Source organism: Pan paniscus, chromosome 2 (genome assembly GCF_029289425.2).
Source record: "Pan paniscus chromosome 2, NHGRI_mPanPan1-v2.0_pri, whole genome shotgun sequence".
Taxonomy (NCBI): Eukaryota; Metazoa; Chordata; class Mammalia; order Primates; family Hominidae; genus Pan; species Pan paniscus.
The window spans coordinates 40,557,679-40,571,457 of record NC_085926.1 but is presented as its reverse complement, the minus strand read 5'-3'; the positions used below and the strand labels follow the sequence as shown (position 1 = coordinate 40,571,457).

General features: G+C 41.7%; 1 pseudogene; it reads left to right on the top strand.

Annotated features, from left to right (window-relative positions):
- Positions 1-12,180: 12,180 nt before the first annotated feature.
- LOC100982927 (elongation factor 1-gamma-like) lies at positions 12,181-13,468 on the top strand (annotated as a pseudogene).
- The last annotated feature ends 311 nt before the right edge of the window (positions 13,469-13,779 follow it).

Genomic DNA, 13,779 nt, shown 5'->3' with positions numbered 1-13,779 from the left:
ATGAGAAAGGTGCATGGCCCTAGGACTAGAGCCATGACTTCACCCCAGGCTGTCCCTTTTTTTTTTTTTCACTTAGAATGAGTTTATTAATATATTCACAATGATATTAAAAGTGCCACTGTGTGGTCTTGGGTAAAGTGAGCTTCTCTTGGCTTTGTTTCTCATCTCTAAGTTGAAGGAGACTGTCTTCTTCACAGAGCTGTCTTGGAAATTAAAGGGCAAACAGAAATGCATGGTTAGCCTGGCACCTGTACCACACCTTCTTCATTTCTTTCCACTTCTCCACCCAGGGCTCCTTTGTCCAAAATGAGAAGTAGTGAGTGGCCTGGAATGTGGGAGAAAACCATGCTTCCTATGATTAAGCTCAGCTCCACTTGGGTGGATTGAATTTGGTCTTCTTTCCAGGCTCAGCTCGAGACAGAGTCAGACATATTGGTTCCCAGTACTGAAACAGCAACTGAGCCATCTCAGAAGATGCTAACACCTCTGAAAAATAGTGAGAATCCTATTCCCTTTACCAGCAGCAGCTCTGAATCCTCAGCTGAGGAACTCGGGTGTGGAACACAGAGACACAGCTTCCTTCTCTGCAGGGATCAATTCTTTCTCAGCCAGAGCTGTTCGACGCCCTTAGATGTTCCAGAAAGGCACCCACAGCTCTATGCAAAATATTTTTGTTAATATTTGGACAAGAAAAAGGAATGCATTCTCATGCAGCTACATCTGCAAGCAGCAAAGAGACATTCAAATCTGTCTGAGACAAACCAAGCAAATGCCACAAAAACACAGACGAAAGTCCTCCTACTGCCTGTCTTGGTTGACTGAATACCAATTATCAGCATGTATAGACTCATCCACTTGGCACACATGTGAACACTGATGTGTTCTGCTTGCCAAGCCATCTTCACTGAGGACATGAAGAAGAGCACAGAGACTCTTCCCAACAGTGATGCTTCAACCCCAGATCCAGATGTTCATTACAGTCATCCTTGGGAGGTTTTCCAGAGTGGCATCCGGAACCAGTAGACACTTGCAAAGTGTACAGCTTCCTTTAGTTGGCTCTTCCTCCTACTTTCTCCATCTTTCTGAATGGCCTCAAAAATTCACCCAAGTCAGAGACTTGGTAAAACCCTCAAATCTTTGTCTGTCACCCCTCCATCCAATCAGTCCCCAAATCCTGTTGATTTGACTTCTTAACTATCATCTAGGTATGTCCATTTCTTTTTCCCTTCTTCAGTGCTTCCTGAATTCCTGCAATAGCTTCTTGCTTGGTCTCTTTACTCTAGTGTTTTCCTCTCCAATCTATTTTCCACAAAGCAGCTAAAGTGATTGTGGGTGTTAATGACTCACAAAGGGCTTCCCCTCTGGGTGAATTCCAAATTATTAGCGTGGCAAACAAGGCCCTGTGTGATCTGACACTGCCAACCTCTCCCTGCCCTCTCCATGCCCCCACTGCTGTGCTCCAGCCAGGCTGGAGTGGTCCAGCTCTATCGTACTTATCTTCTCGCTGACTGTTTCCACTGCCTCCAAGCACCTCCTCCTCATTAACTCCAGTTCACCCTCGGACTCAAGTGTCATGTCCTAGAAAGACCTTTCTTGATCCTGCTCATACTGAGTTTGTGGTCCTCCTTCAGGCTCCCAAAGAGACCTGGGATGATTTCTTGGTCACTTCTCGGTGTCCTTAGCTAGACTATGAGCTCCTTGCCAGCCAAGAATGCATCTTATTCAACATTGCATCTCAAACACGAGTAAATAATAACATTTGAGTTAATAGTAAATACTCAATAACATTTATTGAAAATATTAATTTATTCCTCAAAATAAAGCATTGACAAAGCACCCTGCTGCTACTCTCTTTTCAGCATTACATTACTGATTACAAACACATCCACCACCTTTATTCATCTAAACCACAAAATAACCCACCCAAGGTGCTGCAAGATGGTACTGTTTCCACTTTATAGGTAAGAGCAACCAAACCTTTTAATATGAAAACTGAAGCTCCAAGAATTTAAGTGACCTGACCAAGACCGTGAGCTGGTAAACAGATCTGTATGGATGTAATGATGTTGTACATGGCCGACCTACTCAGCACCTCCTATATGCCAGCACCTACTACATGCCAGGCTCTGGCGAGGTCCTTTACAGGAGTCATTTTGTTTATTCTTCTGAACCCTAGTTTAGTGTTCTTCCTACAAGACTACTAAGTTTGTTTTAACCATCCGGAAACATCTGTGCAATGAGAGACATCAGAAGGGCTTTTTTCTGAAGATAACTCGCCCACTGCTACAGTGTCAAGAGTTTATCCATGGTTCCAGTTCAAATTAAGACCATAGAATTTCCACGTTATAAGAGAACAGCAATTCACAGGTCTACCCCACCCACTATAATGTAGCACACCAAGGCCATCTACATAGCTCTAGTTAGTTGCCTAGTATCCGCCAAGAAAATAGGACCCAGCAGGAGGAGGAAGGAGTAATGAGACATTTTGATTCTCTTCCCAACATCTTTTTCATCCTATATCTACTATGCAGTTTCCAGGAAGTTTGGGAGAAATGTTACTCCAATCTAGGGGTTGAGGGTGGGGATGATGCTCTTATTGTTTTTAACCCAACCAGCTTAATCCTATGCCTACCTATAACAAAAGTATACTTTTAATTTTTCCATGCCTTTTCCAGCTCATGGCATTTCCTCGATCTAAGGAATTAGTTCAGGGATGTGCAGATGAACAAATTCAGGCCTTTAAGACATGAGTGTGGATTTCAGAAGGTTTCAAGCAGGGAAATTTTCTCACTGTAAAAAAAAGCATTCCTAGTAATCACTCCTTTGTTTTCCTCTGGCGTATGGAAGCAAAGCCCAGGGTGGCTATAGCCACACTAGCACCATGAGAGAAGCCCCTCTGAGGATGAAGTCTCCACGCAGGCAAAAATCCAGCCAGAGTGATCACAGAGGCACAGCTCCAGAGCCACTGTGATGATACACTCTCTGATGCCTACCTTACTCTGGACCATTATTCAATAATGTAAGGTGACATATTTCTTGATAGTTTAAGCCAGATAGAGACACGTACTCAGGTATTTGTTGCAAAAAAAATTTCAACACATACAATCCCTTTACCAATGAAAGGGTTGAGAAAGATCTTCATGGGAATGCCATGAGGTCACAAAAGTGAGAGAAGCATAATAAAACCTTGGCATCTTGGGAGGCAGTGGTTAAGGACATGGACTCTAACTGTATTCAAATCCCAGCTGTGACATTCACTAGCTCTGCTACTGAGCATGTTACTTAATCTTTTGAAATTTCAATTGCTGCATTTATGAAATAGGGATAATAATTCTTACTTCATAGGACAGCTGTAAAGATGAAATAAAATAATGCATTTTAAAAACTTTGCACAGTGTCTGGTGTATAGTAGCAGTAGCTGCTGTTATTTAGTAATGGTGGTAGTAATGGTAGTGGTGGTAATGGTGGTTGGTAGTAATAATTATTCTACGTACATAAAACCTTCAAAGTCATCCATGCATTGCTCAGCCCTGGAGGTGTTGATGGAATCTAGAGTCCACTATGACTCAGAGTTTAGCTCATTGCACCTAATGGCTGAAAACTGAGCTTTTTGCAAATAGATATAAATCCCCAATAAAATTGTTGGGGAGTTTTAATTAAGGTGATCAGGCTGATTAATGATTCCCTCTGGGCAAGTGCTGAGTAACCCAGAAGGGGAGCAAGAGCTTTCAAAACATACCCAGAGCAATCCATTCACTGATTTACAAATGGCACCAGCTCTTCTCTGGCTGTTGGCTCTCAAGGCTGTTCCCCCATTCAGGGTCCTCTTGGCTTTTTGCAACCACATACACACCCATTTATCAAAAGAGAAGGTTGGGTCATCAAACCGGTGACTTCCTTATTCTCACTCAATTCTTGCAGAGGAAGAATTGAGTGAATTAATGGACTAGAAATGGCTGCAGAGCTTTGGAATAAGGAATCCAGATTCTCACGCTGTTCCACCATAAACTTGAAACAGATAAAGCCCCGGGACTCAGGAGTTTAAGTCCCTCTAAACCCTATGGAATGTAAATCCTTCCCAGACATGATCTTGCCCTTGGCAGCCCCAACGCTTCCAGACAGGAAAAGGAATAAAATATACATGTATTCAGGATCATTACCTTGAGCCAGGTCTTGTGCTGGGTACTGGAACTCTAAGACTGGGTGAGGTTCTGGAATCAGAATGTGAACCAAATAATTGTCTTAAGGATTAAATGAGTTTCTTCACATGCTGAGAGCAGTGCTCCTCAGACAGTAACATGCACACGAAATATGTGAGGATCCTGTTAAAGCACAGATTCTGATTCAGCAGGTCTGGGGTGGGGTCTGAAAAACTATGTTTCTTACAAGCTTCTGGGTTATTCCAGTGGTGCTGATCCAAGGACCATACTTTGCGTAGCAAGGACTTAGAAGGCTGCCTCACTTAGTGAATGTTACATGTGGTAGCTATAATTATATGTGTTTAGTAATTGATGAGCAAAATTGAGCTGAAATTTTTACAGTCTGATAACAGTATATTCAGGGTTTTCATATCTCTCATTTTCTTTAATCCTCATAATTCAACACCATAGGGATTCATGTCCCCATTTACAAGTAAGAGATTTGAGGCTCAGGGGGTAACTCAGAGTGACCAACTGTCCAAGTTTGCTTGGTATTTTCCTGGGTCTAGCACTGGAAGTCTTGCATCCCAAGAATCCCCTCAGCCCCAGACAAACTAAAAGGGGTTGGTCACCCTAGAACTAATAAGTAGTCTACTGGAATTCAAAGCCAGGTCTCTGAATTCCAAAGATGTATTCTTTCCTGGAGACTAGCACTGCCTCGAGGCTAAACAGAGGAGGTAAGCATGTGTATGTGGGGGGATGGAGGGAGGTTGAGGGGCTTCCAGATTGTGAGTATGCTTCTCCTGGTTTCTAAAGGCTTTCTTTCTTCTAATATAAAACAAGGATATACAAAGACTCATGAAACAAAAATATAATTTAGTGAATTAATCTAAGTCAAACCCTTCTGTAATTACACCTATGTCATGAACTAGAACTTGCATCTACATGAGAAGCCCTTCTGTGTGCCCCATCTCAATCACTACACAAACACACTCTCCAAACAAGACCACTACTCTGACATTTTTTTAACTTTTAAGTTCATGGGTACAAGTGCAGGTTTGTTACATAGGTGAACTTGTGTCATGGGGGTTTGTTGTACAGATTATTTTTATCACCCAGGTATTAAGCCTAGTACCCATCAGTTATTTTTCCTGATCCTCTCTTTTCTCCCACCCTACACCCTCCAGTAGGTCCCAGTGTGTGTTGTTCCCCTCTGAGTGCCCATGTGTTCTCATGATTTAGCTCCCAGTTACAAGTGAGAACACGCAGTATTTGGTTTTCTGTTCCTGTGCTAGTTTGCTAAGGATAATAGCGTTCAGCTCCATCCATGTCCCTTCAAAGAAGATAAGCTCATTCTTTTTTAAGGTTGCATAGTATTCCATGGTGTGTTTGTACCAATTTTTCCTTATCCAGTCTATCATTGATGGGCATTTAGGTTGATTCCAGGTCTTTGCTACTGTGAATATTGCTGCAGTGAACATATGCATGCATGTGTCTTTACAATTGCTTCCTTGCAATTCTTTAGTTTTATCACCCAGGATAAATCCCTGAACAATATAATTTACCTGTGCCTGTTCTTTAATTTATTTCATATGCCTTTTAGTTTCATGTGTCTCTTTGTTTATAGGTTTTCTCTCCCTCACCCCCCACTCTTACCCCTTTCTATTTGTTAAAGGAAATTTGATCCATCAAGTTTCCCACAAGCCATTACTAGTTTGTTCTTGTTTTTGTCTTTGCATCCTCTTGGTATAGTGCAAAATATCTCTCTGTCCTCTGTATTTCCTATAAACAGGTACCTGTGTGTAAAGGCAAGATCAGATTCAGGTTTGGTTTTGTGGGGGCAGAACTTTAGAAGTATGTTCTTCCATCAAGAGGCTCATAATGTCTAGTTGTCTCCCTCTGTCGAAAACCTGTAAATAAAGGAAAAAATCAATCATTAATCCTGACTTTCTATAGGAACTCTTCCACTAGGTAATGAAATAGTAGACCAAAAGAAGTGCCTCTTCAGAGAAGTCTTCCAGCTAATAAATGAAAAAATAAATGATAAAACTAGATATCATTATTTTTCAACCCTCAATCCATCATTAATGAATGAATCATTATATTTCAATGAAATTCAGAGAATAGGAGGGGCTCAGGTCTCCTCAGCTCCCATTCAGTAACAAAGTAATATCAAAGGAGGGAAGTGACAGTACAAAGTCACTTGGGTTAGAGAAGAGAGTCAACAAATCCCAGAGCTCTGGGTCCCATATACAGACTTTGTGTACAGACCAATTTCATGGTATTTACAGCTGTTGTCTCTTGTCTCCTCTCTCCATATTCAGGGATATATGCTCATACACTGTAAGAGATTGTCTCCAAAGGTGCCCCCTCAGCCCCCAATGAATAATGCCTCTCAGTACTTATGTCTTTATATAGTCACACACACACACACACACACACACACTCATGAACATGCACATACACTTACTCATACACTGAATCCAGGCTGGCTCTGTAACCAATAAAATGTGGTGGAAGAGACACTGCATCACTTCCAAGTCTAGGCATAAGAAGCCTTGCAACTTCAACCCTGTTATCTGGGAACACTCATTCTGTGGGAAGCCTGGACTATGTCAGAAATCCGACTATGCTGAGACTGCCACACTGTGAGGAAGCCCAAGCTTAGCCATGTGGAGAGGCTGCATGGAAAACTGCCTAACCAACTCCTGGCTGTTTCAGTTCTACAACCCAGGAGGTAAGTATGTAAGTGAAAACATTTTAGGTGTTTTTGACCTGACTGATGCCATGTGGAGAAAAAAACAGGGAACCCAGCTGATAGAACCAAGGGTTCTGGATATATGGCCCCAGTCAAGTTTTCCCCACCATCTCCAACCATTTGAGCTACTCCAGTTAAGACCTGATACAACTTACAGCAGGGACAAGCCATCTCTGCCATACCCTGCCCAAATTCCTGACTCACAGAATTGTGAGCATAATAAAAAGTTTGTTGCCTTATGCCATTGTTTTGACATGACCTGTTACAGCAATAACCAAAACATACACAGAGTTTATATTCATATGCATAAATTAGATGCCTTCTGCTATCACAGGACATAAGAATCTCTTGAAAAAAGAAATCCATTGATTCCCCTTTGGACAAGCTTCAAAAGGTCAGAGACCAGGTCTCTTGTTAACTCACCCTTGTATTCCCCAGCCCCCGTGCAGCCATCTGGTCCCATTTTAATCTCTAAAATCACCCTGGGTTGAATGACCTTTGGGTGTCCTAGTCTCTCATCGTTTATATTTTTTCATTTGTCTCTTCTCTACCTGCCTTGGGTAATTTTAAGTTCCTTAGGGATAGGGATACTATCACATTTTTATTATGGAATATTTCACATGAACTAAAATATATAATGTGTATGTAAAGTATATGCATTATAATGAAACAAACACCATAAATCTACCTGGTGCCAACTTGAAAAATAAAACATGAACAACAGGGAGCTTTCCTTTGAAGTTCTCTAGTGCCCCTGATGGCAGACATCATCTTTCCACAGAGGGATCCACTTTCTTAAACTTTATGTTAACATTTCCTTCCTTTTCTTTATAGTTCTGCAACAGATGTACATATTTCTAAAAAACATTTGACTTAGTTTTGCATTCCTTTGAATTTTATGGAAATAATATTACGGTGTATTAATTCTTCAGCAATTTGCTTTTCTATTCAACATTATATTTCTGATTGTACTCTCGATTAAAATGTGTAGCATTACTTTCTCTGCTGTATAGTATTTCAGCATATGAATACACTATTCTGTAATGTTATTTGTATTGTTTCCAGACTTTTTGCTATTAAACAATACTGCTATGGACATTGTTGAGTATATCTCCTGGTGTAAGTACTTCTCCAAGAGAACCCATTTGTCACTGTTGTTTCTTTAGTGTCTTGCACAATACCTGACATTATAGGCATTCAATGAAATATTGAATGAGTGAATGAGTACCTATGTTGTTCAAGTTTTCCTTATTCTAGCATATTTTCTTTTCTGATCTATTTATTGCTGAGATAAATATGTTAAAATATCCTACTATGCTGGGGATTTTACAGTTCTGTTCATTTTTGTTTTACATAACTCAGAGCTATATTATTAAGTATAAGTGGATTAGAAATATGCCCTCCTAGTGAACTAAAACTTTTATTATTATATAAGAATTATCAATCTCTAGAAATAGTTTCTTGATCATGGTATATTTTGTGTGACATTAGTGTTATTAAACCAGTTTTCTTTTGTTACTATTTGCCTGTTATAGCTTTTAGTATTATTTATTCTCAAACTTCTGCTGTCCTCTTCTTTTTCTTTATAATAGTATATTTTGGGGTTTTTCCTCTAGTCTGGTAATCTATGTCTTTTAAACAGTTTAGTCTACTAACATTTACCATGATTACAAATGTATTTGGATTTATTTCTACCATTTTTTTTTTCCTTGCTATTAATCCTGTTTCTCCTTTGTGCATGATTGTGTGTATGTGTGTTTCTTCTCTTTTGGGGCCTCGTTTCCAATTCATCAAAATTTTAGCTTGTTTACTATCAAACTTTGCAAAAGGCATTCTGGCACCAACCCCACCCCAGGGCCAACCCATGTCCACTGATACATAGAGGATATATTTTCCCCTTTACCCAGAATCAAGGTTAGGCTGAGACAGGCAAGTTTTCTTGCATCTTGCCTCTGCAGGAGGGTTTTTCTTGGTTTACTTTTTACTGAGAATGTAGCCCTTTGTGAATCATATCTTCATATGGAGTGGAGAAAAGATACCACTCCAACTCTCTCCAGGTTTGGTGCCTTGTCTCTTTCCATGTCTGTGGCTACAGATGCCCCCAGACAGCCAGTAACATCAATGCTTATTCATTCCCACTCTCACTTCATCCCTGGTCTCTGAAAAGTTTCTTCATTTTTTTACAAGGCCATCCATGCATTTAAAATTATGTCTCTTACATTTTATCTATCATTTTAGTTGTGTGGTAATAGAAGGGTTTCAGATTTTCCAATCTCCCAATTTACCAGAATAGAAATCTCTTTTTCTAACTCCTTTAAAGACAATAAATTGTCATATACAACATATGGCAGGCAAACTACCAAGATTATTCTCCTTTTTTAAAAAGAATAAGAGGTCAGATATTATTCAAACTAATGTATCTTGAGGATAATATTGCTCCAGAGTTTCACCAATAAACACTTAGAAGAAAATGGCATCATCCAGAAATGATTCCACGAAGGTACATTACTAGGAGAATTTTCTTCTTGGAACAGCAACAAAGACTTGCAACAAAATATTAGGGAGAGATTTCTCTATACCTCATTTGTAATTAATGAAAGCACTCCATTGAAGATCAATGTATTGTTAACAATGGTTACACAAATTTAAAGTTTCATGAAGATCACTGTTTACAAAGCACTTTTATTATACTTATCTTGTACCCCTTTTGACAGATATTCCGAAAGACCCCTGGATTAGGAGCTATGGGCAGGAGTGCTAGGGCACCTTCCACGGAGTCAGAAGACCCAGCACCAACAACAATAACAAAGCTTTTTTGAAGAAGCTTTTGACAAGCCACCTAAAATCCAAAAACCCCTGCTTTCTCCCTTTCCTGGTTTAGCTTCATTATACTGAAATCTATTAGGACACAGGTTCTTTCCAGTCACTGCCTTTTGCTAAACTCAGAGTTCCTACAGTCCTCACCTTCCAGTAAGGACATTTTACCATAGATTCAACCCAAGTCCATCAAAGTTTGTATATAGTACCCTCCCTTCCCCATTAATAGCCGGTCTCCCAGGCTCTTAAAGCAGAAGTGGATTATGAGAAGACAGTCAAACAGTGAACAATCTGAAACTCTCCCATTCCCCTCATGTCCCCACCCAATGTAGGACCTCTCAAACAACAAGCTCTCCACAGTCTCAGGACATCGCCAGTGCAGAAACAGTGGCTTTGTTGGATGAAACTCTAGCTCTAAGCAGACTGATCCTAGGCACTAAGAAGACTGATCCTAGGCACCTGGCCATCAATGGCCCCCAATGTTGTTCTTTTTGAGCAGGACAAATATAGAAAAGCAGAGTTTGGGTCCCATTGTTTTTTCTAGGATTGCCAAGAATAACCCATTGTCATGCTCCATAGTCCATATTGTGTGAGATCTTTATTCTTTCAATGCTCTGATTCTTGACATTAAAAATGAGAGACATTGATTTGTCTTTCCTTATGCAAAATCTGCAGTTCTTCTGGCTCTTCCCCACATAGTACCTCAGAACATTTTTGGCCTTTTCTCTGACATCCTGACATTGTAACCACAGAACCACTTCGATGTGGTTCAACTTTGTCAGTAACAAAATAATGAGCTGTTTCTCAGTGCAATGGACTCCCAGGTTGCAGGTCACATAACCTGAACTTACCCAGATGAACCAGCATGCCCAATTTGTGACCCCAGAGCCAGCCAGAATAACAAAGTCAACCACAGGTGGAACCTAAGTGCTTGGATTGAGGAACAGGGACCAAATTAAGAATCAAGGGGTGCTCTGTTTCGTTGTGGTACAGACCCAAAAGCCAAGGACTCAGCATCACCTCTTTGCATAAACCAATTTAGATCATGCCTCATTGCATTTTCCTATCTCTCTCATTGTTACTCTCTGCTTTTAAAATATGCCCCTAGACTGCAGCTCGGGGAGACAGTGTTGAACGTTGCCTCCTGTCTCCTTGCCAGTTTACTTGCAATAAAGCTTTTTCCTTTCTCAAAAGCTGATCCCATAGTATTGACTTCTATGCACATGGATAGCAAAACCATTCCTCAGTAACAACATGACCCAGAACATTCCAAGGCATGATTATAATCACCTAACATTTCAATATTGATGTTCAGTATTTATTCACTCTCAAAACATGTCACAGTTCCAGTTTCAATCAGAACACAAGTATTGCAAAAAAATTGAGGCTCCTAGAAAATGTAGCAAACCAAGATCATTTACAAATATAAGATAGCTTAGGCTCAGAGTGGGTACTTACTCCAGGTCTCACATCCCCAGAGTTACAGGGCCAGGACACAAACTCAGGCCATCTTTACCCAAATCCACTGACTTTGCCACTAGTCCATACTAGCTCACATTGGGTAGCTCATTTCTTCAGAATAACTCCATCTTATGGGGAAAACTGATAATATAAAAAAGTCAAGTCTTTACCATGATGCCATAGCTGGGGTGAGCATCAAATTTATCAAAACAATGGAGAGAATGAGGGAAAGAGAAAGGGGAAAGGGAGTCTCTTTGTGAAGTGATTCTTGTTTCTGATTCATATTCTTTATGGAGTTTTTCACCTTTTAGACCTCCTATTAATCTGAATTAGAGTTCTGTGCCACCCTGTCCTGGTCCCACACACAAACACACACTTGAATAGTCTAAGGGTAATGTGTCCTAAGAAGGCCAGAGAAGTCACTCAATAGGGATGCTCCATCCCAATGGATGCAGCTCTCTGTCCTGAAGTGCATGGGGGAGAAATGTAAGTCAACAGCTGGGGACTCTATCCAGATAAAGCCACAACCCAGATGAGAAGAGGCCAGATAAACAAGGCTGCCCAGTGCTCGGCCTCCTCTCTGGGCAAGGTGGCCTAGGGTCAGAGAGCAAAACATGTACCTGTCCCCAGGGCTGGTATGTTTTGTTTTGTTTTTTTAATCATTTAGGCAATGGATTAAGCAACAGGGACCAAATTAAGAATCAAGGGGTGCTCTGTTTCGTTGCGGTACAGACCCAAAAGCCAAAGACTCAGCATCGCCTTCATCAAGAATCTGGCTCCTTTAATTAGACTGAGCTATGGACCAAGGGCCAGGAATTCAACTCTCAGCCCCATCCTACCACTGTGGTGTGACTCACTTGACCACAATGTCTTTTCCTCTTGCCTCCCTTCCCCACTGCCTCACTCATAGGTGATAGAAAGTCTGCCTATCGGCCTTCCTCAGAGGGCCTCAATCAGGCATATGATAAAAATAACAGCAACACCCCCTTTCTCTGCAGGATCACCATGGCAGCTGGGACCCTGTACTCATATCCTGAAAACCTGAGGGCCTTCAAGGTGTTCATTGCTACTCAGTACAGTGAGTCTCAGGTCCACGTGCTCTCCGCACCACCCCACTCCCACTTTGGCCAAACCAACAACACTCCTGAATTTCTCTGCAAATTTCTTGCCGGCAAGTTTCCAGTATTTGAGGGTGATGATGGATTCTGTGTGTTTGAGAGCAACGCCATTGGCTACTATGAGGAGCTGCAGGGAAGTACTCCAGCGGCAACAGCCCAAGTGGTGCAGTGGGTGAGCTTTGCTGACAGCGATACAGTGCCAGTACCTGGGTGTTCCTCACCGTGGGCATCATGCAGCATAACAAAAAGGCCACTGAGAGTGCAAAGGAGGAGGTGAGGTGAATTCTGGGGCTGCTGCATGCTCACTTGACGATGAGGACTTTTCTGGTGGGTGAACAAGTGCCACTGGCTGATATCACAGTTGTCCGCATGCTGTTGTAGCTCTATAAGCAGGTCCTGGAGGCTTCTTTCCACCAGACCTTCCCCAATACCAACCGCTGGTTCCTCACCTGCATTAACCAGCCCCAATTCCAGGTTGTTTGCAGGGAAGTGAATCTGTGTGACAACATGGCCCAGTTTGATGCTAAAAAGTTTGCAGAGAGCCACCCTAAACAGGACACCCCATGGAAAAGGAAGTGTTCACAGGAAGGGAAGCAGAAGCCCCAGGCTGAGCAGAAAGAGGGTAAAAAGGCAGCTGCCCCTGCTTCTGAGGAGGAGATGGATGAATGTGAGCAGGTGCTGGCTGCTGAGCCCAAGGCCAAGGACCCCTTCACTTACCATCCAAGAGTACCTTTGTGTTGGATAAATTTCAGTGCAGGTACTCTAAGGAGGACACACTCTCTGTGGTGCTGCCATATTTTTGGGAGCAGTTCAATAAGGACAGCTGGTTCCTGTGGTTCTCAGAGTATCACTTCCTTGAAGAACTCACCCAGATCTTCATGAGTTGCAATCTCATCACTGGAATATTCCAGTGACTGGCCAAGCTGTGGAAGAATGTTTTTGTCAGTGTCTTCTTTGGAACCAACAACAGCAGCTCTGAGTCTGGGTCTTCCAGGGCCAGGAGCTTCCCTTTTTGCTGAGTCCAGATTGGCAGGTAAGACTACAAGTCATATACATAGTGGAAACGGGATCCTGGCAGCAAGGAGACCCAGGCACTGGTTCGAGAGTACTTTTACTGGGAGGGGGCCTTCTAGCATGTGGGCCAAGCCTTCAGTCAGGGCAAAATCATCAAGTGAGCAACTCTTGCCATTGCCTACCTGCCTGCACCTGCCCTTCAGGGAGATGGGGGTCATTAAAGGAAACTGAATACTGAAAAAAAAACAACAGCAAACATAAACTAGCATTTATAAATACCTACTATGTGTCATATTCTTCACATATATGATTTTTATCTGCCAACAACTCTGTGAGGTAGTGATTATTCTCATTGTCCAGATAAGAAAACTAAGGCTCAAGGAGTTAGACAACTTGCCTCAGGTCAGCAGCCGGTAAGAAGTAAGACTTCAATTGGAACCCAGGTAATATCTGGCTCTAATACTGTGCTGGT